Below are 24,004 nucleotides of genomic sequence, written 5' to 3'. Positions count from 1 at the left end.
GAAAGTTTACCAGGAATAATTAGTCTTAACCACTCTGTGCGTAAAATTGAGACAAAAAAGAGAAAGCAAGACATATAAAAAGAATTTTGTACAAGAATTCTGGCAAATTCCCTCGGTGTATAATTTCCCCTGACAAGTTCACTCCCTGGAAACTTCCCTCCCCATGGAAAATTCCCCAGTGGAAAAACCACCAGAAGACCCCCCCCCCCGCCGACCCCACAAATGTATGCCTACATCCCAATAAGAAATAGGCTACTATGCGGAAACAATGGGCAAATTTATAACTTTTTAAGACCTTTCCCCTGGGGCAGGGGAGGGAGGAGGGTCATGTTATACACAAAGGCATAGTTATTGGGCCTTTCAATTATTAAGTAAAAAAACAAGTTTTTTTAACTGAAAGTAAGGAGCGACATTAAAACTTAAAACGAACAGAAATTATTCCGTATATGAAAGGGGCTGTCCCCTCCTCAACGCCTCTCTCTTTACGCTAAAGTTTCTTATTGTTTTAAAAAATAGAGTTGTGAGACAGAGTCAAACTTTTGATGATGGCCATTGCATATGTGACCGAAATATCTAGTATTTTTGTGAAAGTTATCGCTGTCTATTAAAAGGATTTTATTCCTATTTGAACTTTTATTATCGTCATGGAAAGGCAGTGTGGTCTCGGAAATTATAACGGCAGCGATTATTACATTTGGAAAAAGCGTCGAAAGGAGAATCTACTACTATGTTTCTTTTTTTCTATTTGATTCCTGTCCTGTATATAACCTTAAAAAATATATATATTAAGAAAATGATTTCAATCTTTTTGTAGTATCTTCGGTAAATTTTTCGTTATTCATATTATTGACTTGCCAATAAAATAAATATACCACTCGATGCCTTTTTTTATGCTCTTTCCAAATATAATAATCATTTTTTTCGGAAATGAATTTTACCCCTCACCCCTATATATACCGATTCAGGGTATATATTTGCACATTAGGAGGGTGGGGGTAAATCTTATTTCTAATATAATTGAGATGTAAGTTTAAACTTTCCTCCAAATATATAATGTAACACTATAGACCCTGAATTGGGAATATCTACCAAATCATATTATTGAGTTCGGAATAAAGATTCTACACTATTTGATGCCTTTTTTCATACTGATTACGAATGTAATAAGCATTTATATCGGAAATGAATTTCAGCCCCCCCCCCCCGAAATAGGCTATAACTAACCTAACCCAACCCAACCTAACCCTGAAATGGCCTATATAGGGGGGGGGGTTGAAATTCCGATAGAAATGATTATTATATTCGTAATCAGCATAAAAAAAGGCATCGAATGGTGTATTCACTTTATTCCTAACTCAATAATATGATTTCGTAGGTATTGACCCTGAATTGGTATATATAATTGGTATACATAAACAAATGCATCAAGTGGTATGTTTACTTTATCCATAGTCAATAATATGAACAACAAAAATTTATCGAGACTTCTTATTTGGTGAGGAGCTTATATACATGTGAAGGCGTAACAAAACAGCAAGCTGGCTTTGCGTGAAATACCCAAAAAGTACCCGTGAGCTGCAACTCCAAAACTTATTCAAAGGCTATTGAGGGGATATCGTTGACGTCGTATTTAGTAGAGATTTCTTATTAAGAGAAGAGCTAATTCACGCGTGTAGTCATAAAAAACAGCAAGTTGGCTTTACCCTTGATAACTCCCCTCAACTGCAACCCCGAAATTATTTTAATAGGCGGACAGGGCAAATCATTGAGACAGCAAAAAGGAGACAATTTATATGAAGATTTTATGAGTATAGAAGAAGCATCACAAAAATCCTGACTTTTGAAGAAGAGCCCAGTCCCCCCCCCCCCACAAAATGTGTAATCTTAAAAACCCTTTTCAAAACTGATGTATATGAAAAATTATGAAGTTGTGTACCTTTTTTCAATCCTATCCATTTGTTATAATGCTCCTTTGTATATTGAAAATATCCACTTTGTTTTTTACTTTTCGCTTTCCCTACAACAGCTGGCGGCCCTGGAGACAATCCTAAGGGTCTCGGGCGATAAGACACTGTTGTCACATCATACAAACACGCCGGAAAAGTCAAGCAATTCCCTTTTACACAGAAAATCACAAACGATAATGTTATCCATATCAAAATTGGATAACACGTGGTCGATACCATTGTATGAAAGCATTTTTTAATTAATTTTTATTTCCATTCATTTAAATCATTTCAATCATCAGTGTATTCTCAACGAAAGGTATTTTACAACTGTGCGGCTGTGCCAGTGAAATAATGGTTCACAATATTGGTAAGGACCGCCGCCGGAGCACAGAGAAACGTACTCGTGTTTCGAATATCAATACTTAATTAAACACAAATAGTGAAGAAGCATATTGGGCGTCGGACAGGAAATAATACTAGATAGTTAAAAACCCCAGAGGGTGTTAAAAAAGGAGGGATGAAAGAGCTAAGAAAAGATGCGTATCCACGGGGTTTAACGCTTCCCCCCCCCCCATATTTTTTTTTGTCCGACTCGTGAAAACGTAACAGAAATGCATTTAAACAAATTTCTGATGCATTTTTAAGGTTTTTTTTGTAGCCCCTTCCGAAAAAACATACTGGCTATGGCCCTGCGTGTATTATAATTTTTTTATTTATCTATATTAAAAGATTATATACATTGTTCCAACAAAATATAGCAGGGATGCCATTTTGGTAGAGGCAACTCATCAAAAATGGAAGGTCCCACAAAGAAGGCGTTATAATATACAATTATATATTAATGTGAATATGGTGTTGAAATTTATGAGGAAAATAATCCCCCCTAGGTCTAGGTACTCCAGTCTATTAAGGCCAAGGAGTACTTTCACTTTTAATCTGTCAGTCAAGAGGAAAAAGTCTGATATAGCGAAAACATTCGTAGGGGAGGGGTGTGTGTCATATTCACTACTAAAATGAACATGGTCTTAAAATCTACAAGGATTGTATTTCCTCCCCTTCAGCTATGGGGACTTTAGTCAATTAAAAAAAAAAAAAAAATTTATATTAATTATGCTCAATAAAGCCGATAAAGGGCAGTGTTGCGGAAATTTCAATACGGGGGGGGGACTAACCTTGGGTCTGTGCCTTTTCAAAATCTTAAGGGTTCTGTGATTTCCCAAATTATTGCTTTTTTTGCTACCTTATATTATTTCTATATTTCCCCCTTTTATTCGAACCCTCACCTAAAGTGCAGGTCCCTCAAAACAAACTCCGACGAACATGCCTGTTGTGCATTATATAGACGAGAGGAGAGGGCTATGTTTAGGCAGTGTATTTGACAAATAAGACTTAATGATGCAATATAATTTGTGGCCTTATCTGCCCAAAGTATAACTCAAAGAAAAAAATTCATGGGGGGATGGGGACCGCGACACAGTTACGACAGCAGCGATTGCTGTGAGTAGAAAGTAGTTCTGGTCAAGTCAAGGGCAGCAACAGGGTGGGACAATCTTTCCGTAGAAAACTAAAAATAACAGAAAAAATACAAAATTGCTTAGCCTTCTCAATAGGACATGATGTTTTTTTTTCCATGAAATAACGTTTCCTCGAAAATATTCCGTAAGGACATGGAAGTCATCGGAAGAGATCGTTGAAAATACCATTGCCTTTGTAAATTGATTGTAAAAAATTCTAACAACTCCTAGCAACATCAAGCCACCCGATGCCAACACGGCAACGAAACGTTCTCCTCCACCCCGATCTATACAATGATCCAATCTTTACCCCCCCCCCCTTGAAGTTCCAATTTCCTTAAAGTCCTTCCTTGTGATCTCATCCCGGCCATTTAGGGAACGACCTGCTTTTCATTTGGCACCAGATTGAGGGCCAAAATGAAGAATCATTGACAATATATCATCCTCCATCCGTTAAACATGTCCTAGCTATCTCAACCTTTCTTTCATTATAGCTACAGAAAGCGAATTAGAGACACATTTTTCGTACTCCCTGTTCTTCAAAATACGTTAAAGGGGTCAGTTAAAGGGGCTCCTAAAAATACCCGTAGACATTTTTTTTGTACAACATTTGACAATCTTCTTCCATCTTTCAGATTGCCCATATTTCAGAACCATGCTTGACCACCGTCATTATCATTGCTTCCAATGTTCTAATTTTGGTTCGCAGACTTATTTTGTACAACATTTGACAATCTTCCTCCATCTTTCAGATTGCCCATATTTCAGAATAATGCTTGACCACTGTCATTATCATTGCTTCTGATGTTCTAATTTAGGTTGGCAGACTTATTTTGTAGAACATTTGACAATGTTCCTCCATCTTTCAGATTGCCCATTCTAATTTTGGCTCGCAGACTTATTTTCTGTTCTTCCATTCTGTTGTTCTATTCAGTCTATCGTTGAAAATAAAAGATTCAAAACTTGACCGTGGGCGCAATTATAACTTAATTGTTGCTGTATTTGAGCTCAATAAAAAAAACACATTTTTATTATAATTAAATATGAAACTGCATTATTTTTTTTGGTCTTTTTTTAGTTATTTTAATTAAGTGCATTCCTCTCCATGCACAAGCTCTGCAACTCTTTAATCCCTGTCGAATTTCTAAAGTTATACTTCAAGAAATCCCCCATCCCTTTAAAATAAAAATTATAACACCTAATTAGCTGTTACACCAAGACTATTACAGCTGTTAGATGTATAACCCAGAAGCCACTTTAGTTTTGGTACTGGCGAAGTTGTCTCCCATCGATCGAAGAGAGGTTGGCAGCCTTGGCAGCAATGCTCAAGCTGGCGCTACGATGTTGGCGTTCGGTTGTTGGAAATACTCAGAGAAATTGTGTGATATAGCTGACAAGGGGCACACAGAATAAAACAAGAATGAATAACTTCCTTTAAATTAAACAGAGAAAAGCTGAAAATCAGCTATTGATACGGTTCCGTTTACGTCTGATCTGTCAGACGGTTCGTATCTTATTATGCTAATGGTAGTATCTTACGCGGTCCTAATGATATTCTGCTTAATCCCTTATTGGCAGTAGACAACTAAAAGTGTCAAAGGGGTGACAATAGAGAAAAGCTGATCAAATTGAGATAAAAGCCTGCCTACAGAGAAACTCCATTTATCTGCATGTAATCAGATAGTCAAAACAAGCAAAACGTCAAGAGGTTTAAAGAAGAGAGAAGAAATATGCTGATGCGTCATCCCAACAAGAGATTGCCGACTGTGGAATAATCGGGGTTGCCAACTTTTTGGTCCATGAATGTGTCCCCTGAGCATCCAAAAGGGTGTAATTTTTAGCTAAAATGTGTCCATCTTGAAATCTCAAAACTATTTGTTATTTTGCTTTTTTAGCAGTTGTGTTATTGAACAAAAGGCGCTTTGTCAACCTCTTTCAAAGCGGACAGTTAACATTAATACAATGATAAACAAAAAAAAACATATAAAGCATTAACATAAAATGACTTATTGTGAAAGCACGAAACTCCTATGAACATGTAAATCCTTTACTTTGGAGAAAAGCGTTTACATAATAATAATATAATAATAATCTGTATTTAAAAGCCAACTAAAGCCATATACAAAAAGACATACTAAAGAAAAATTACACTTCATTTGACATCCTTCCCATCAATACAAAATTTCCTACTGCCACAATATAACAGGGAGTCTTAGACCTCATTAACTCACAAAGCAGCCTATCTTCCCCCTCCTGGATAATTAATCCCCTTAAATGAGAGAGTTGCTTACACCGGAGGAGGAAATGGCCCAACCCATAATCATTTTCCCCACATCTCAAGCAACTACACCCGACCTCCGGACCTTCCTTCTTTTTCCTTGCAACCTTAGTATAAATTGGAAGACAATTTGCTCGAATCTGAATCCAAATCCTCAAATGCTTAATGGGCAATCCCAGCTTGAAATAAAACTCATGACCAAAATTCTCTTTTACTTCTCTATACAAAGCAAGACTCTGGAGATTTGTCCACAGCTGCTTGCCATAGTTGCACTTCTTGGTCTTCAAGTCTTGCACTAAATTCTTTGAAGAACTTTTCATGATCCTCTGGCCCTTTTCCCTTCTCCCACGAACTTGAAAATCCATTCTCATCTAATATCCTCTTGATTTGTGCTGTCCATGATGTTTTGTTACACTGAAGGAGAAGATCTTCATATGCTGCTCGGGCAAGTCTAGTCTGGGGAAGTTCTAGAAGTCTTAACCAAAATTTGATGATTTGGGTACATCTTTTCAATTTCAGGTTAAATATACCAAGATCACCTTTTAAAACTAATGTATGTGTTGTATTGTGTAGGCCAAAAACTCGTTTATAATATTGAAGTTGAAGGGTTTCTAGTTGCTTTGCCGGCTGATACCCCCATATTTCTGATCCGTAATGTAAGATAGGCATAATTTTGGTATTAAATATATGTTTGTGGAGGCGTAGTTCACTTATTTCTGCTGTTAGTGTGCTTCTGTATATACCAAATAATACATTTGGTTATTACGACATCTCCGACAAAACCTGGATACTCAAAAAAGAAAAAGAAAAAAAACAAAACAACTATTTTGGTGGAAGTGACTTTTTTTACCAAAATATATATCCAGTTGGGGAATGTATCGCTTTAAGTCATAAATTTACAAAATATGTTCCTTTTTTTATCCTTTTATGTCCCAAATTTGTAAAATGTGTCACTTTTCGGCATTTTATGTCATTGTGTCCCAGCACATGGGAATGTTCCCTTTTGGCATACAATTTGTCCAGTTGGCAACCCTGGCAATAATACGGCTGACGAAGATAATTTATGTCAAGAACGCAAGAGGAGCGTGTTTATACCATTTGGGGGATTTTTGAAGAGGCTACAGATTGAGTTATACAAATCAGCGGATCATTAAAAGCGATCTTTTCCAGCAATATCACCGTCGGTGCATTTTCCCTCGAATTGACATCTCCAAAACTGGAGCATTTCTGCCTTTGTAGTTGCACTGTGTCGTACCATGTATCTGGTAACATTGTTATCGAAGAATATATCAAGAATCACCTATTCAAAGAAAATCTCTGTATACAAGTTCACGAAGATAGAACTCATTGCCCCTTCCCCTAAAAGATCCTGTGTCAGTGCCTAGGTTACACACTTTCTACCACACTTTTTACTACCGAGCGTGGTAGACTACACACTACGCGTAGACAGAGTTCCGCCCCGTTGCACACCCTCGCACCACTAATGGTCCACTTCTGTCACCCGCGGCGAGCGTCACAAGGTGCGCTATATCCCCACGGATTTACCATTCTGACTATAAAGAAAATTTAAATTACAGTTGGCTAATGAAAATGGGGTGATTTTATCCACACATTTAAAAACACCCCCTCCGTACTCAAACTATCATGATTTATTTGTTGACGGACGCCCCCTCCCAGCCCCCCCCCCCCAAAAAAAAAAATCAATTCTTGTGTACAAGTCTGATATTACGCAGAATTTTGTGCACCATGATATGATCGTAATCATCGTGCTAATATCCTATTCCTGTTGAGAATAGGCGTGATATTTTTCATATATAATTAGGCAGTTAAAATACGGCAAAACGCCTATCTTGTAATTTTCCTTGTCTGTTTGGGATTTATGCGGATGAACACTGATATCTTCATTAGTTCACAGGTATCTAGGGGAATGTTAAGGCCAGATTTCAATCTGTGGAATTTTGACGCTAATCAGATATACCTGGAATTAGTGAGATCTCCTATCAAAAGGGTTTAGATGCTATTTTCTCACCAGAGTTTAGGCAATTAAATAAAAATTTGAAACTGTCGTAATTTTAATAAATATGATAAATTTGAAACGGATAAAAAATAGGTGTTGTTGAGACTGGTTTGCAAGTGTAAACCTCTGCTGTCACCACTCTGTAAACCTCTTTTTAGTTCTTTATTTGTATGCCTTTTATATTGGCAGATGTAATGGTTTACGTAAATTCCAAAGATAGACGATAAACGTTGGTACATGGTCTTTATTAAATAACGTGATAATACACATATAGAAAATAAGGTAGCACAAGAACAACTAGCTACGAAGAAGGCGAAAGATGGACTGCCTTTAGAAATGAGCCAAGAATATAACTTTCCTGGAACGGAAGTTCCAGCTATTGGTTGTTCAACCATGCCTCAAAACGGACCCTTTCCCACGACTAGCCTTAGTCCCAAAAGCCCCCCCCTCCCTGGACTGTTCTCGTTGACATATACATGGCCAAATCTCTAAGAAACGAGACACCAGAAAAAGCCTTCTCGAATTTATGTTCCAAATACTTTACACAAGGCCGTGTCCAGTATTTTTTTTCGGGGGGGGGGGGTGTTTTACACACACAAAAGTTTTGGGGGGATTGGTACACCCAAAAAATCTAAAGAACTAATGAGAAATTTGTTTACATCCATTTTTGTTACGTTTTGACGAGTCAGACAAACATTTCGGGGGGGGGGGGGGGTAAACAACCAAACCCCCCTGGACACGTTCATGCTGGTGTGTTTAGCGAGATGGGGGAGGGGCTTACGCAGTAATCCTCCCTACTATATCATTATTGTTGTGGGTTTCCAAAATACCCTATAGTTTGCAGATTTTTTGCACAAGATAATTTTGTAGACTTCACAATGTTCTGTTTCTTACATCCAAAACATTCGCTTGATTCTTCAAGTATCATCGTAGGCATTTAAATCCCTATTTTCGATCTTTATGCCTTCAAATTTCTTTTTGTTACTTTGAACCCCTCCCACAAAACAAATTTGTGGGTATAAAGGTGGATATAACCACAAAAGCACATTCGTTAAATCTTCTGGTTTTCGTTTGAAGGAATTAATGGATGGTTTTGATGGGAAAATCCCATCAGGGACTCCATTGAAATGGATGTAATGCCAGGAATTTTTGTAGAGAGCCAAATAATAATGAAATTAAATAATCTATATAAGTCGTGCCGAGAAACAGGAACCTGCACAGGATTCTTTTTTTTTTTTAGGACAATAATGAGAAATTCTGGGAAGCAGGGTCCTATGTATCCAGGGGGATACAAAGCCATATCCCCCTGGATACGGCTTTGTTGGGGGTGGGACAATATGAAACAAGCAAATTTTATTAAATGGTTAAGATAAAAAGTGCTCAGAAATTCAAAAAATTCAAAAAGAAATCCAAAAAAGAGGGGCCAGGTCCTGAGCTCTTCCCATTCCTTTGGTACGTCCCTCTGCATAGCGTCGAATAAAGCTATTTTTCAGAACATGGTCCTAGAGATTTTCTGCTACATGTAGTCAGAGCAAGTTGTATAGCAGTGTGTTGCAGCTGTAGTGCTATTATTAGCTTTATTGATTAATAATCCCGAGTAAGCTGAAATGTGTTAGTAAATAGTAGCCTATAGCCTACTTCCTCCCCATGCTCTTGATAAGTTCTTGTACATTAGATTAATAGCTATTAAAAAAATATCGTTATTCATTTACGACTGATGCGGTATTTTCACATCCAGCTTTTTTGTTTAGTTTGCTCAAGAACATCCTTACAAAACAGGGGGAATCAGCAGCCCGCTACCTAAAGCAATAATATAGAAAACTAGAAACAATTTCTTACTTGAAAAAAGACACTTTTCTGACAATAATACTTGTTCGCTAATCTTAGCTCCTACTCAAAATTGTTCCAGACCCCCCCCCCCGCTGAAGTCATTTACAGACACACTGAAGTGTATTGTTCTCTACTGCCTTATACCATCAACTTATCAAATACCTTTCATGGTATCTAGAGGTATTTGTATCAGGATTAAAAATTGTTCAAAAAGTTTCTCCAACATATAAACAGGACGCCAAACTCTGGATTCTTATAGAAAAAATCCTAAAAGATATAAAATGTTTTTTCCCATGAAAAAGACTATGCCAATAAGAAAAGAACAGAAATTAGTTTAAAAAACTTTTTTCCACAAAACAAGTTTTTCAAAGAAAAGTAAAGGGCTCCATTAAGCCAAAAAGGAGCAGAAATAAAGTCAGGTAATTTTTCAAGGGTAAAACTACCATAAATCACTATCAATTAATAAATGGAACTCGAAAAGAACAGAAATTACAATAAATAACCGAGTAAACTCAAAACGAGCAAAAATTAACACGAGGAGGGCTGAAAACCCCCATACCTTCTCAAGACCAGAAAATAATTTGCACTTTAGTGAAAACAAAATAAATTTCGAATGTTTTCACTATTTTTACATTAATAAATAACAAATTTGTACATGTAAATTAAACTGACAATACACTGTCTTTTTTTCTATTAAGTGAAAATTAGTTTCTGGTCTTGAGAAAGCATGGGGGTTGTCGGCCCTACTCATGATAATTTTTGCTCGTTTTGAGCTTGACTCGACTATTTATTGTTATTTATGTTTGTTTCGGGTTCCATTTATATATTGATAGTGATTTATGGTAGTTTTACCCTTGGAAGATTACTTGACTTTATTTCTGCTTGTTTTTGGCTTAATGGAGCTCTTTACTTTTCTTTGAAAAACTTGTTTTGTGGTAACAGTTTTTTTAAGTTAATTAATACAAACATTGATAGACTTGATAGCATTAGCCTAAATACTAGTTGGCTAATGATAGGAAAAAGAAATTAGATGTTATATGAATCTCAACAAATGACAAATGATAAAATATTAATATATTTGACAAGAATGCCAACTGGTAGGGGGCAAGTGGCAACTCCCCCCCCCCGAGATTCCGAATACCTATTTTTTGTATCTTCATCTAAAAAATAAAAATAAAAACAAATCCTGGCCCCACTCTGCATTGTTGTGAATAGCCGCTAATAATATTTACTACTACTACTACTACTAACAACTCACTGCAATACAGGGGCGTCGTTTGGGGGTGGCAAGGGGTCATTTGCCCCCCACCAATAATGTGGAGAAAAAACTATTATACATCTCATGCCCTTTGACTATCCAGACATGGACCCCTCTTGCCCCCATCCCCAATAAAATTGCTGGAGATTTGCCCCTGCTGCAACATCAAGCCACCTGAGGCCAACACAGCTACGCACACTCCTGGTAACTGAAAAATAAATACAATTTATGTTTAAGGGTGATTCTGAATATATCATATGTTGAAATTTTTGGACTCACTAAAGCAAGAGAGGATCCAGGATTTTTGTTCGGGAGGAGGGGGGGTTTACTAATTTTCGACTCGGTTTTCGACTAATTTTACAAATTTTTACTAAGGTTTTACTAATTTTTGACTCGGTCAAAAATTTCGGGGGGGGGGTTCAAACTGGGTAACCCCCCCCCCCCGGATACGGCCTTGCACTAAAGGAATCAATAAGAAGATCAAAAACTTGATCATAAGAAGATCAAAGATAAGAAGATCACAATAAGAGATCAAAGATTTCAAAAACTAGATGACGGTTTCAAATAGTTTATTTTTCCAGAAATTATTCAATTTAAAAATCCCCGAGCCCATTGTACATTTTTGGTTGTATACCTACCAAAACAATAAAAAAAGAAGAAAGAAAGAAATGATTACAAGGTTATTTGTCTTCATTTTCATCGTTTGCAATTAGCACATACGCAAAGAAGAGAAGGATGTTTGCTTTAAAATTTCTTATGTTTTTTTTCGATTTTCCACCTGTTTTTGCCCCCCAAGTGTCAACTCCCTTAAAAAAAACTCCAACGTGCGTGCCAGGTTTTCAGGATAACTTCATTGCACTCAATTTTGCACAAATATCCTTCCTTGCTTCGACTCTCATGGAAAAAAAGGAGAATAATAACTTCAAATAAGCCCGCTTTTCGGTTATGTATTTGACGGGAAAAATACTTTTTTCGAAAGTCAACCCTCAACGAAGACAAAATTATGGTTACAGGTATCATTTTCATGCTAAAGCTTGTGAACTTGCATAAGCGATAGATTTGCAAATATTTTTTAGCTGAGAAAATGCTCTGAGCTGAGGTCTGGTTTCAGAGAAAATTTTGGGTTGAAGGGATAAATTCCATTTTGTCAGATTGTTTTATGACCCGTTGGGAATTATTTTTTTTTCTAATTTGTAAAACCCCATACATTTTATCTCTTACTAATCTAACTAGGCCGAGACTAGCCTAAACAAATCAAAGAAGACTTGCTAGCCTGATTAAAGTAAGACCAAGATGAAAAGCTCTAGATTTTCTCTATCTATTGGCGTGCGGTTACCAAACTGGCAAAACTGATGGCAAGTTAAATCAAACGTATTTCAGACGCAATGTAATCAAATTACATGATTAAGAGACTATTCAAAAATTCCTGGCCCTTTTCACAGTCTAATGAAAGTATATCTGATTTCCACAGAATTTATCCAGTAGATGTCTCACATTACAAACCACCCAGTAACATACATTAAATACATAAAAGGCACTATTGAAATAGTCGAGTGTTTACTTTTTTTTAATGGGATATACACTCCTTACATAAATGTAAATGTTGGAGAGTGTTCTGCTGCCCTCAGACAAAACTGAATATTTGCTCAAAATTCAGGATGAACCTTTCCCAATTTGCACAACAATGGATACACACGCATTTCAGAAACAGACACAAAAATTTGTACTAACATTCAATAATCACAAATTTGGGGCAACTTTTTTTTTTAACTAAAAGGGTGTATTAAAAGTTTTTATTTATTTATTTTTTTGGTTGATACCAACATATGATAAGCTTTACAAAGCTTGTTGCCAAAAAAAGAAAAATTTGGAATGCTTCACAATTTTGTGCGTCAACCTTCAACATGGCCATGCTAATCTTCTCTGTATCGTTCTGTAATATATAGCTAGGAACTTATACTGCTAAAAGCAGAAACTACTGTAGGTTCTTCATGTGAAGCTTATCAACGCCTACGAAAAGCTATTCAAAAAAAAGAAACACACTGACATTTGGAAGTGTTGCAGTCCATGACAATTCTAGTCCTCGTGGGGCTTGTGGAGCCCCACGGCTCCTTGAGTGAAGTGAATGGAGGGCCAGCTTTTAAAAGAAGCTCAAAGAAACCGTTGTAACTTACTCAAATCATTGGCGAGACTAGTAGCTATTGTGTGTTGGTTTGTTTACGTTAGTTTTTCTCTCCCCCCCTTCTAATTTTGATAAAGGCTTCCAGCTGAGCAGCCGAAATGTTTGGACTTTTACTATTGATAAATTAAACACAGAGAGAGCACTTGACAATTGGTCTAAAACTTACAGCCATTCGTCCGCACAAACAATCCAACTTCATAAACTTCTAAACCATTTGACTGTTGAAGTAAAACACCATGGAGTCTGAGAACCAAACCTGAGTATGGGAATTAATAAAGGGTTCCAACACAAAGTCAAAGAATTATTATTAGATGAAAAATATTTAACAGGGAGGTGGAGGATACACAATACTTAACATGTCTTTAATTCGCCAATGCCATTATCACAAACGTGTTAAACTCAAGTCCAACTCGCTGGCGCTCTTTTTAAACAGTCTATTTTCCTTGTGACATATAAGAGTGTGACATATATGTGCTTAAACTCCTATAGATTCCGAGGAAAGGCCCCTTTTTCAAAATATATAACTTCAAATGGAATCTACAATCACAAACTTGGGGTCTCAAACACGGAGAACTTAGTTTCAAAACCAGAAGATGAAATTTTTATTCGAGCACCATTTTTTTTTTTACCCTGGATGTCTCTAATTTAAAATATAATTTTCGTATTATTAAGTGAATTATCTTGCAGTTAAAATTTACTTCTATAAAATAAAAATGATTTAAAAATAATGTTTCAAATAAAATATTCCTAAGATTATTTTATTTAGCGATTAAATTAGGGAAGATAAACTGTTTTTTGTAACAATTTATGTTTAAAATAGAAAAGTATGCCCATTGAGCTTGTTGGAACGTAACTTGCAATCTGGGGACACACCAGTTCTGTTTCTACGCCCCGTGCCTACCCTCAGTGTTAGGTTTAATAATTTACCCTACTATATTTCCCTTATGCCTTCGATTTGTGAGAAACAATCACGTCAGCCACATATAAATAAGTCAGGGGGGGAGGTGGGGGGGGGGGGGCTAGCCTTCAAGAATCGACAAATGGGTGAATTATATTTAAAACATAAGAAACCGCAGACAAATAGTCTAACTAATGCTGAGATTGACCGGGGGGGGGGATCTATGAAACCTGAACCCGGGGTACATGCTTGGATCAAATGTGTAACCCCTTGGATTTTTCGGGTTAGAAGTCATGCCTTGGAATTAATTCCATTTCTTAGTACATGGTCAGCCCGTATTATGAATAGTGAGTCAGATGAGATATGAAATTCCATCGCATGGAAAACATCAAAAGGCCTGTCAAAATTTGACGTGTAAATGACTTTACAAGTTACTCCTTTGCATAATTAAACTAACAATGACTTTAAAAAAAAACCTCATTGCAAAACAGTTATTAAACGAATGGCAACACCGAAACTTTTATTTCAAAATTAATAATAATAATTATAAAAAAAGTAGTTTACTGAAACTAAAGTCTCCAGGACTTTCGACCAGGCAAGTAGGCTGGAAAATATATGTACTTTTTTTGGGGAGGGGGATAGAGGCAGGGCCGGATTTCAAGTTTTGACGCTTCTAGATCCAAGCGTTTTGGCTGCTCCGTTTTTGTGAGAGTTTTGAGGAAATCCTCGAAAATTCATGGATAGTAGAAGCACTGAACAGAACGCAACTGATTGGCCAAAAGTAATGAAAGAGAGGTGATACTGGAGTTTTAGTTATCATTATTAGAAAATACATGAGAGTTTATAAGCGGCCACGAAATTCCTGTCTTGTTTTAAAACCCCTTTTCGGTGAATAGGCAGCGCGGTGGCGGAGTGCATCTTGCACTTTGATGATAAATCACAGCAGCCCAGTTTTGTGAAGAAAAAATCACTCAGGGATAATTTATTGCACCCCTGGCATTGTACGCCCCTAGGCCCGGGCCTAGTGGGCTTATTGGTAAAACCTGGCCTGGATACAGGCAACTCGTTATTTTTTTAATTTATCAATGCCGGTGATAAATGATGGAGGATAGCAAGTGAAACACATTCTTAGTCTTGGGACCTGGTACTCAAAAGAGCAAAAAAAAACCAGTGGATTATAGAAATCACACAAAATTAAAAAAAAAAGTTATAACACAGAGGAACAGAAGGACTTTTTGTAAAAAAAAAAACCTTGTGAGAAAATTTTTCGTTCTGAATTCGAAAATTGAAAATTTTTCACAGGCAAAAAGAAGAACCAATCTGGCTTTAGGAAGACGGGGCAATTTGGCTTCCCTTTCTGACACACGCGTAAGGAAGTATGTGAATGGCTTACGAAGATACATGATAGACGAAATCTAATGAAAATAAAGCAAATTTTATCTAGGGGTTATGTGAAACTAATCTCTATATTGTTATTGGGTTAAAACTTTAGAGGTGATCAGAAAAACTTTCCAATTCTTGTAAACGACTCAAATATAGTGTTATCATAGGACCCAAATATCAGGAACATACACAGAGAAATACGCAGATTTTTTTTTCTTTTTTTTAAGGAACTATTTTGTTGTAGATCTTCGTAAAAACAGAAAATAGTGCGAATCATACAGAAAAAATTGAAGCTCAGATTGCGGGTATGTCAAGATTTAGATGGGAAGTCTGGCCAAAAAAGACACCCGTGGAGGTGGCTGATTACAGAATTATAGAGAGGATGGCAAGGGATACCAAATCCTTCCCGAAGATTCGAAGATGTATATATCCTGTCGATTCCTTTCCTTTGTGTTTATGCATTATTATAGATATGCTTTGAAGTAATACTACTACTACTAACAACTCACCGCAGAACCAAACCGCCTGAGGCCAACACAGCTACGCACGCTCCTCTCCCATCCCAATCTATTCAGAACCTCCCTCTTTACACCTTCCCAGGAAGTTCGCATTTCCCTTAAATCTTTTCTTACGACATCCTCCCACCCCAACCGAGGACGACCTGCTTTCCGTTTAGACTTAGACGGTTCGCCGAAAAGGACAATCTTTGACAATCTGTCATCCTTCATCCACAGAACGAGCCCTAGGAATCTCAACCTTTCTTTCCTTATAGCCCTAGAAAGCGGGATTGAACCACACTTTTCGTATAGCCTACTGTTTGAAATAGGGTCAGTCGGTTGGGTACCCAAAACAATCCCCAGGGAAAATAATCCATATACCGTGAAGCAAACAAACAAATTAAAGAGCAAAGTTGATCTCAAATAAGAATTCAATAATTTTGAAAGGTCTTTCGTTAGAACGTTGGCAGTATTTCAAAAATAAGTCTAGGAATGACCTGCGTTTTGTTAAGCAACTAAAAAACCAAAATGACAATTTTGTCTCATTACATAAAATTTGTTGGCAATTCTAGACACAAAGGCAATCCTGAGAAGAAAGCAAAGGGATAAATTCAATTTGCCAAAATTCTAGTGGTCCCAATAAAATTTCTTGAGAATGTAAATTAAGCATTTAGCTTGCATGAAAATGCTGGAAACTAAACGCTAGAATTGAGTGCTGGAATTAGTTCTTAGAAAAAAATTATGAACCTGGGTTTCTGAAATTATACAATGCATTATTTAGGATTTTCTTATACGAGATGTGTCCCGGCAAAGGCGGATCTAGAGCAAAACGTAATGATCCTGCCATAAAAATCCTGGGAGCCCGGCGTAACCCGCCCCCTGGATCCGTCTGTCTCGGGCTTTCCTATGGTTTTGCAGACCAACTTCAAACACTCTAAAACACTGGTTCAGTTTTTTTTTTAATTTCGTGTTTTAGATGTCTAGTAATTCCCCATGTCAGTTTAAAAAAAAACAACAAATTAGCAAAATAGCTCATAACTTGGAACAAGAATTGCGCTTTTTTAAACTTAAGGATCCATTGTCGGAAAAGATAGTTGGGAGATTAATGTGGCAACCCCTATAAAGTAGTTTCTGATTGGTGGATTACTTTTGCTGATCAACCATACACCCTTTTACTTTCTTACGCTACGGAGTAGCAACCTACGGCACAGGGCTCTATCATGTACATTCTACGGCGCTTATAAGTTATATCCTGAGTCATATACATAAAATATAGTCAATTGTTTATTGCAAGTGCTATGCTTTCAAAAACGTTCTAAAAGCCGGGGAAGAGAGTAACATTTTAAAACGTTCCTTTCAAAACAATTTAGTGACATCCACAATTTCGTGATATCTTCGTGACATCCACATTTTCCTGGAGGATGACACATCCTATGGTGGCACTGTAGATAAATCTTTTCCAAGAGATATGTGATCCAGGGTTCGACCACAGCTGCCACGGGGCTGCCACGGGCCACTTTAGTAGTCAAGAAGCATCGTTAATCAATATACGAGAAGAATGGGGCCTGAAAGGCTAAAATGTGTTTGTAGGTCATAATTTTCAAATTTTTCAAGGGGATTCCTTCGGATAAATGACCTTCATATGGGATAACCCCAACCCGGTACTTGTATCGAATCGGGTAAACACGCGATGAAATACCGCATCGAAATCTCAAAGCTGCTATTGATAAACAGGTTTGTGAGATGTTGCTTACTCCGTAACAAAGATTTAAACTTTAGTTTTTTGGGGTTTAGGGGGACTAAAGGGTAGCAAAGTTAGGTTAGGTTACGTATTTAACATATGCTATGCTTTACCCCCACCTCCCTAATGTGCATATATATAGCCCAAATTTGTTTCTAAACTATTATATTTTCATCCTATTTTTTTCTTTAGCATTAAACAAACTTCACATCTCGCCTGTTTACCGCATTCTATACAAGTACCCCACCCTTTCCACCTCTAATAAACAAAGAATATGAATGTTACCTTTTAATTAAACTCAACTATGTATGTAATAAAAGCGAAGCTTTTATCCCCATATTGACGTCTTAGTTAAAAATATATTTTTCCAAAGGAAGAGAAATTATCTCTTCCAAAGGAAGAGAAATTATCAAAGGAAGAGAAATTGAGTTGATTATGCAGCAATATGCCCTTCGAAATTAGGAGGATGTAATAGCGAGTTTAAATACTTCTAAGCCAATTGGTAGTGTAAGGTTCTTCGATATTATTTTGGGTGAGTTCAGATCAGAATTGTTGACAACTGCCACAAAATCGCAGAAGTCGAAAGCTTGCTCAAATGCACAATAAATAAACAACAATACATAAACACACATTCATTTATTAGTAAGATTGAACCTCTTTTCGACCATGTTTCCACTTTTTCTAAAATCAAGTATATTTTTTTTTTGTATAATAACTTCAAATTAAAGCTAAAAAAGCTAAATTTCCTGTTATATTTACTACTGTGGACGATATAGAAAGGGTTTTGGCCATAATTAAAAAAAAAAAAATTTTCAAACATGTTAAAGGAAAAAATTCGACATTTCCTGACTTCCCTTTTATTTCCAAACCCACAAAATGTTTCCTGTTACAATACAAGATTCCTCTGTTAGACATGAAGTAGTAAACAATTCTTTGTGCTAATAGGTGTTTTGTTAATTATATTTTTTTAATATAATTAAAATAATGTTAAATAAAATAAGATATAATTAATCATATAATTAATATAATATGATTATTTTCGTGTGTTGCATTAAAAGTACAAAGGGCACTGAAAATGAAATCTGATCATTTTAGACAGGTACAGAGGCAGTTTTAGAGGGCACTTGCTCTGGACACAAAAATTTTAGGGGGTGCAATATTTTAAATACATAATCTAACATTTATAATCACTGTAATTTTGAAATATTAATTTTTATTAAAATAAAGTGGAAGGCACAGTTGGCAGTAAGTATAAGCAAACCAAATCCGAAATTTTTATTTTTCCCATATCATTTTGAATAAATATATATTTTTATATATTTTTTCCATATATATTTTTTTTATATATTTTCCCCTTATATATTTTTCCCTTTATATATTTTTCCCATATAAAGTAAGAAAAGTCAGATTTGAATAAATGAAAACTTAATACTAAATTTCTAATTTTGTTAAAGGCCTGACAATTTCTGGGAGACAGAGGTGTAGGCGCTAATCAAGATTTTATCCCGGCCGCAAGACACTGCACAGGTGTACTTTTGAAAATTAGCAAAACTGGGTGTTAAATTTTTAATGAAAAAAGGCCTCCGTAGACAGTTGTTGGTAGTAACAGGCGACAATTAAAAAAAAAACAAAAGATGAGTGAAACTTAAGAGAAAAATAAGATAAAACACAAGGCCCCAAAGAGCTTAAGAAGGCGAAGCTTTTCTTAGAACGTGTAATTGTCTTTTAGAAACAAGAGGTTGTTAGAATATATTCCTTAGAATTTGTAATTGCCTTTGAGAAACAAGAGATTGTTACAATTTTTGCAGATGAAAAGCATTATCAAATTTAATTAACAAGTTTTGCTTATATTTTGATATAAGTATATCTCATTTTAATTTAATTTCTACTTCTATTCCACTTATATTAGATTTAGTTTTTACACTTATTTTTAAAATAAGTATATTTTATTTTAATTGCTACTTATATTTTCACTTATATTATGTTTAATTTTTACTTATACTTATATTTTAATATAAGTATATTTCAATTTTTAGGTTACTAGTTTACCTAAAAACTTCACATTTTGTAACAACCAAATAAAAATCTAAGAAAATTGGGATTTCAAGTACGAAATAAACCTAAGATGGGTTTCGGGGAGGGACTTTTATTTTGATGTCTTTAGTACTTTGCAGCTGGTTGACTATTTTGATTTTAAACAATAATTTATTATGACAGTCTCCTATACACTACAGTTTTACCGAATTAAATTGTTTTAATTAGGCCATCCAAATCAGCAGATGGAAGCCTCTGATATTTAGAACAGCTCTACATAAACACACAGGAAGTAAATAAAAAAAGATTTAATGAAAGCGAACCAAAATATCAAATACTAAAATAAACAAAAAGGCGTTTGTAGGACTGGTTATTGTTAAAGTTAAAACCACCCATTTCTAATATTTAAATTTATTTTAGAGGTATGTAATACTGTATCTGAATGGGGAGGTACCTCCCCATTCAGATTTTCTGGAGGTACCCCACACCCACCCCAATTTGACCTTTCAGCCTTTTCTTGATTTCACGACGTCCAAATGGACCTTAAATTAGAAGTGGTGCCCTTGTATAATTACATTTTTTTTTTATTGGTCCTTTAACTTTTGCCTCGGCTTATCTTTTGTCATTATGAAAGACATATCGCCGAACCTTTGTTTCTTTCAATTGTTCAGGTGGTAGGAAAAAACTTCTTCTTTTGCTTTGGCTTGTTTTTTGTCATTATGAAAGATATATCGCCGAACCTTTGTTTCTTTTAATTGTTCAGGTGGTGGGACAAAAACTTATTCTTTTGCCTTGGCTTGTCTTTTTTCATAATGAAATATATATCGCCGAACCTTTGTTTCTGTTAATTGTTCAGGTGGTGGGACAAAAACTTCTTCTTTTGCCTTGGCTTGTCTTTTGTCATAATGAAATACATATCGCCGAACCTTTGTTTCTGTTAATTGTTCAGGTGGTGGGACAAAAACTTCCTCTTTTGCCTCGGCTTGTCTTTTGTCATTATGAAATACATATCGCCGAACCTTTGTTTCTTTTAATTGTTCAGGTAGTGGGACAAAAACTTCTTTTTTTGCCTTGGCTTGTCTTTTGTTATTATGAAAGACATATCGCCGAACCTTTGTTTCTTTTAATTGTTAAGGCGGTGGGGCAAAAACTTCTTCTTTTGCCTTGGCTTGTCTTTTGTCATTATGAAAGACATATCGCCGAACCTTTGTTTCTTTTATTTGTTCAGGTGGTGGGACAAAAACTTCTTCTTTTGCCTTGGCTTGTCTTTTGTCATAATGAAATACATATCGCCGAACCTTTGTTTCTGTTAATTGTTCAGGTGGTGGGACAAAAACTTCTTCTTTTGCCTTGGCTTGTCTTTTGTCATAATGAAATACATATCGCCGAACCTTTGTTTCTGTTAATTGTTCAGGTGGTGGGACAAAAACTTCTTCTTTTGCCTTGGCTTGTCTTTTGTCATTATGAAAAACATATCGCCGAACCTTTGTTTCTTTTAATTGTTCAGGTGGTGGGATAAAACCTTCTTTTTCTTTCAACGATTTATCCAGTCCATATTTTTGATTTTCAAAGGTATGGAATGTTTCTATGACCTTATTCATGTCAAAATCCAAAACTCAAACATCATCGCTAGCATTATCAATTTGATTCGTTACACCTCGGCTTATCTTTCGTCATTATAAAATGTATATCGCCGAACGTTTTTTTTTTTTAACAAAGGTATGGTAGGCATTTTTTCAGCGACCTCGTTACTCAGACTTCTGAGATCATTTTTTTATGCGAAAATATCCCTAGATACCAATTTCCCGAAAAAATACGGAGTCATTTTCGAGAAATAGAATATATATATATATATATATATATATATATATATATATATATATATATATATATATATATATATATATATATATATATATATATATATATATATATATATATATATATATATATATATATATATATATATATATATATATATATATATATATATATATATATATATATATATATATATATATATATATATATATATATATATACACATATATATATATATATATATATATATATATATATATATATATATATATATATATATATATATATATATATATATATATATATATATATATATATATATATATATATATATATATATATATATATATATATATATATATATGTAACATTTAAAACATGTCGTTTATGATCTATTAAAAATTAGAATGTCTATGGACGGCAGACAAAATTATTCCTGTGACTTTTTATGATGAATTTTCTGTCCGGTTCCCGAGACTCGATGTTTCCGGTCTGGCAAACTAATGGTCGAATTCGAATACATTATTCTTTCTGAATTCATGCTTTAAAATGTACTTCATATAAAAGAGAGTGTCCAAGTATAAATACCTTGAAACAGATTTATAAGTCGTCGGTATCAAATATAGATGGAATGTATTTCTTTATGGGAGTGGCTGAGTCTAAAGTGCTAGTCTCCTTATATACAGGGGCGGATCCAGGGATGGATTTCAGTGGCACGTGTCGACTGCACAAGGTCAAAAGTTGCACTAATTATAGGGCTGGAGGGGTGAAGAATACCATTGTGAGAGTCAAGTTTGCATCGGTACCCCCCTCCAAACATTAATTCTGTATCCACCCCTGCATAGTCTAGTATCTCTACTCTAGAATAAGGAGATGAACTAAATAAAACGATAGACATACCATCTGTTTTCAGAGGAAAAGAAAATTTGGGGCCCTAGCTCTTCTCACTTCTATCGATAGGCTTCCAAGAGTAGGCTTTCCGTTATGATTTTAGTAAAAGTGTGTTTTCACTATTTACCATTTCAGGATCAATAATCGCTTCCCCCATAAAAACTTTACGCTAATCAAGAAGCTTATAGGCAATCGGCTGCGTGTTAAGTAGATTAGGCACTTATGCATTAGCTGGTACCCACGCGAGAAGTAAAGTTTGGTTAATACTAATGAAATAAAACAAAATATGATGAAAATATAATAGTTAACAAAGAAATTTGGGCTATATATTTGCACATTAGGGGGTGGGGGTAAAGCAAAGCATATATTAAATACATGACCTAACCTAACCTGATCCAATGCGATCCAACTCTCCATTAGCAGATACCCATTTGACTAGTTTCCTTTAGCACAATATATCGCATGGGTACCAGCTAGTGCTAAGTACCGTAGATTAAGTATCCTAACCATTGTGTCTCATTTGAATAGGCAAGCATTTGCAAATCCCCAGCTAAATTCACAGAAAGCTAAACCATAAATTTTGACCAAAAGTATGAGCCAGGGGGACCAGAAGATTTACAGCTTTATCTTCCAATCATAAAAAACACCACGTGTAACATAAATTGGTGCACATATATTTAATATAAAATTAAACATAAAATTAAAGGTTATTGTCATATACTTTCAGGTCAAAAAGTGTGTTTTATTTTTGTGAGGTGTGTTTCTAAGCCAATTACATTATTCCTTATTTCTGGGAAGTATAAAATAGCCCAGTCGTTTTAGATCCTGATTGTCTTTTAAAGTAATATTAAACTGGCATAATAACTGGATTTGTCTCTAAACTATATTGAATAAATAAATATATCATTTAAAAATTAATTGACTATTTTTTGTGAAATTCTAAGCCAGTAAAAAAAAGAAAATTTTAAATTTAAAACTAAAAAAAAAATAATTTGAAGTTGATTTTAACTTGAAATTAAAATTTAAAAATTCAAAACATGTTAAATTTAAAAGAATTAGAAATATAAGTCAACAAATTTTTAAACAGCCTTCTTGTAACTAAATTATGTTTCTCTGTAAACATCGGTTGAGAAAATTCCACACTATAAAATAGCAGCAGCGTCTAATATGAAATTTGCTTTCCTACATAGCAACGCCAAAGAGGGGGTCAATTAAGCCAATGGGTTCAATTTAACTACATTTTTTCCGTGCCTTTTATTTTGTAAAAAAATCCGGCAAACAGGAAATTTTTGGTGTAATTCAATCACTAAGTCTCTGGAATGTTATTTGGAGTGTTCCGGTGTCAGGTCTCATATTTCCTTTTCATACAGTCATAGAAAAAAGGGCGTTTACTTCCATTGTTCTTTAGCCAGGCCTAAGTATTGGTATTGCTGTCGCTTTCATTCAAATCGATTGTTATCGATATGTTAATCGAACCCTAAGTAAATACTGAATAGGTCTAATCATTCAATTACCTATGTATTGTAGCGGGATAGGCTTTTAGGCTTCTATGGAACGTTCACTGTTTAAAACAATTCTAAAAACAACTTTGGTACTTATGTATTATAGCGACCACACCTTAAAAATGAAGTTAGATTAATCCTAATGAAATATTCCAAAGTATGATGAAAATATAATACTTTAGTAATAAAATTATCGAAACTACAACAGA

The 24,004-nt window shown here is 35.2% G+C and overlaps 1 protein-coding gene and 1 non-coding gene across 2 annotated transcripts in view; both read right to left on the bottom strand.

Moving 5' to 3' along the window:
* Window positions 1-24,004, bottom strand: part of wb (wing blister) — a 470,816-nt gene that overhangs the window by 178,733 nt on the left and 268,079 nt on the right. The window lies entirely within an intron of this gene.
* LOC148943078 (U6 spliceosomal RNA) lies at window positions 12,708-12,810 on the bottom strand. Its single transcript, XR_016143124.1, has one exon. It is a non-coding gene; the product is annotated as a U6 spliceosomal RNA (small nuclear RNA).

Source organism: Artemia sp. Qi Xiang Cuo, chromosome 16 (assembly GCF_049724085.1).
Source record: "Artemia sp. Qi Xiang Cuo chromosome 16, ASM4972408v1, whole genome shotgun sequence".
Taxonomy (NCBI): Eukaryota; Metazoa; Arthropoda; class Branchiopoda; order Anostraca; family Artemiidae; genus Artemia; species Artemia sp. Qi Xiang Cuo.
The sequence above is the reverse complement of the archived record's forward strand: the minus strand, read 5'-3'. Positions and strand labels throughout refer to the sequence as shown.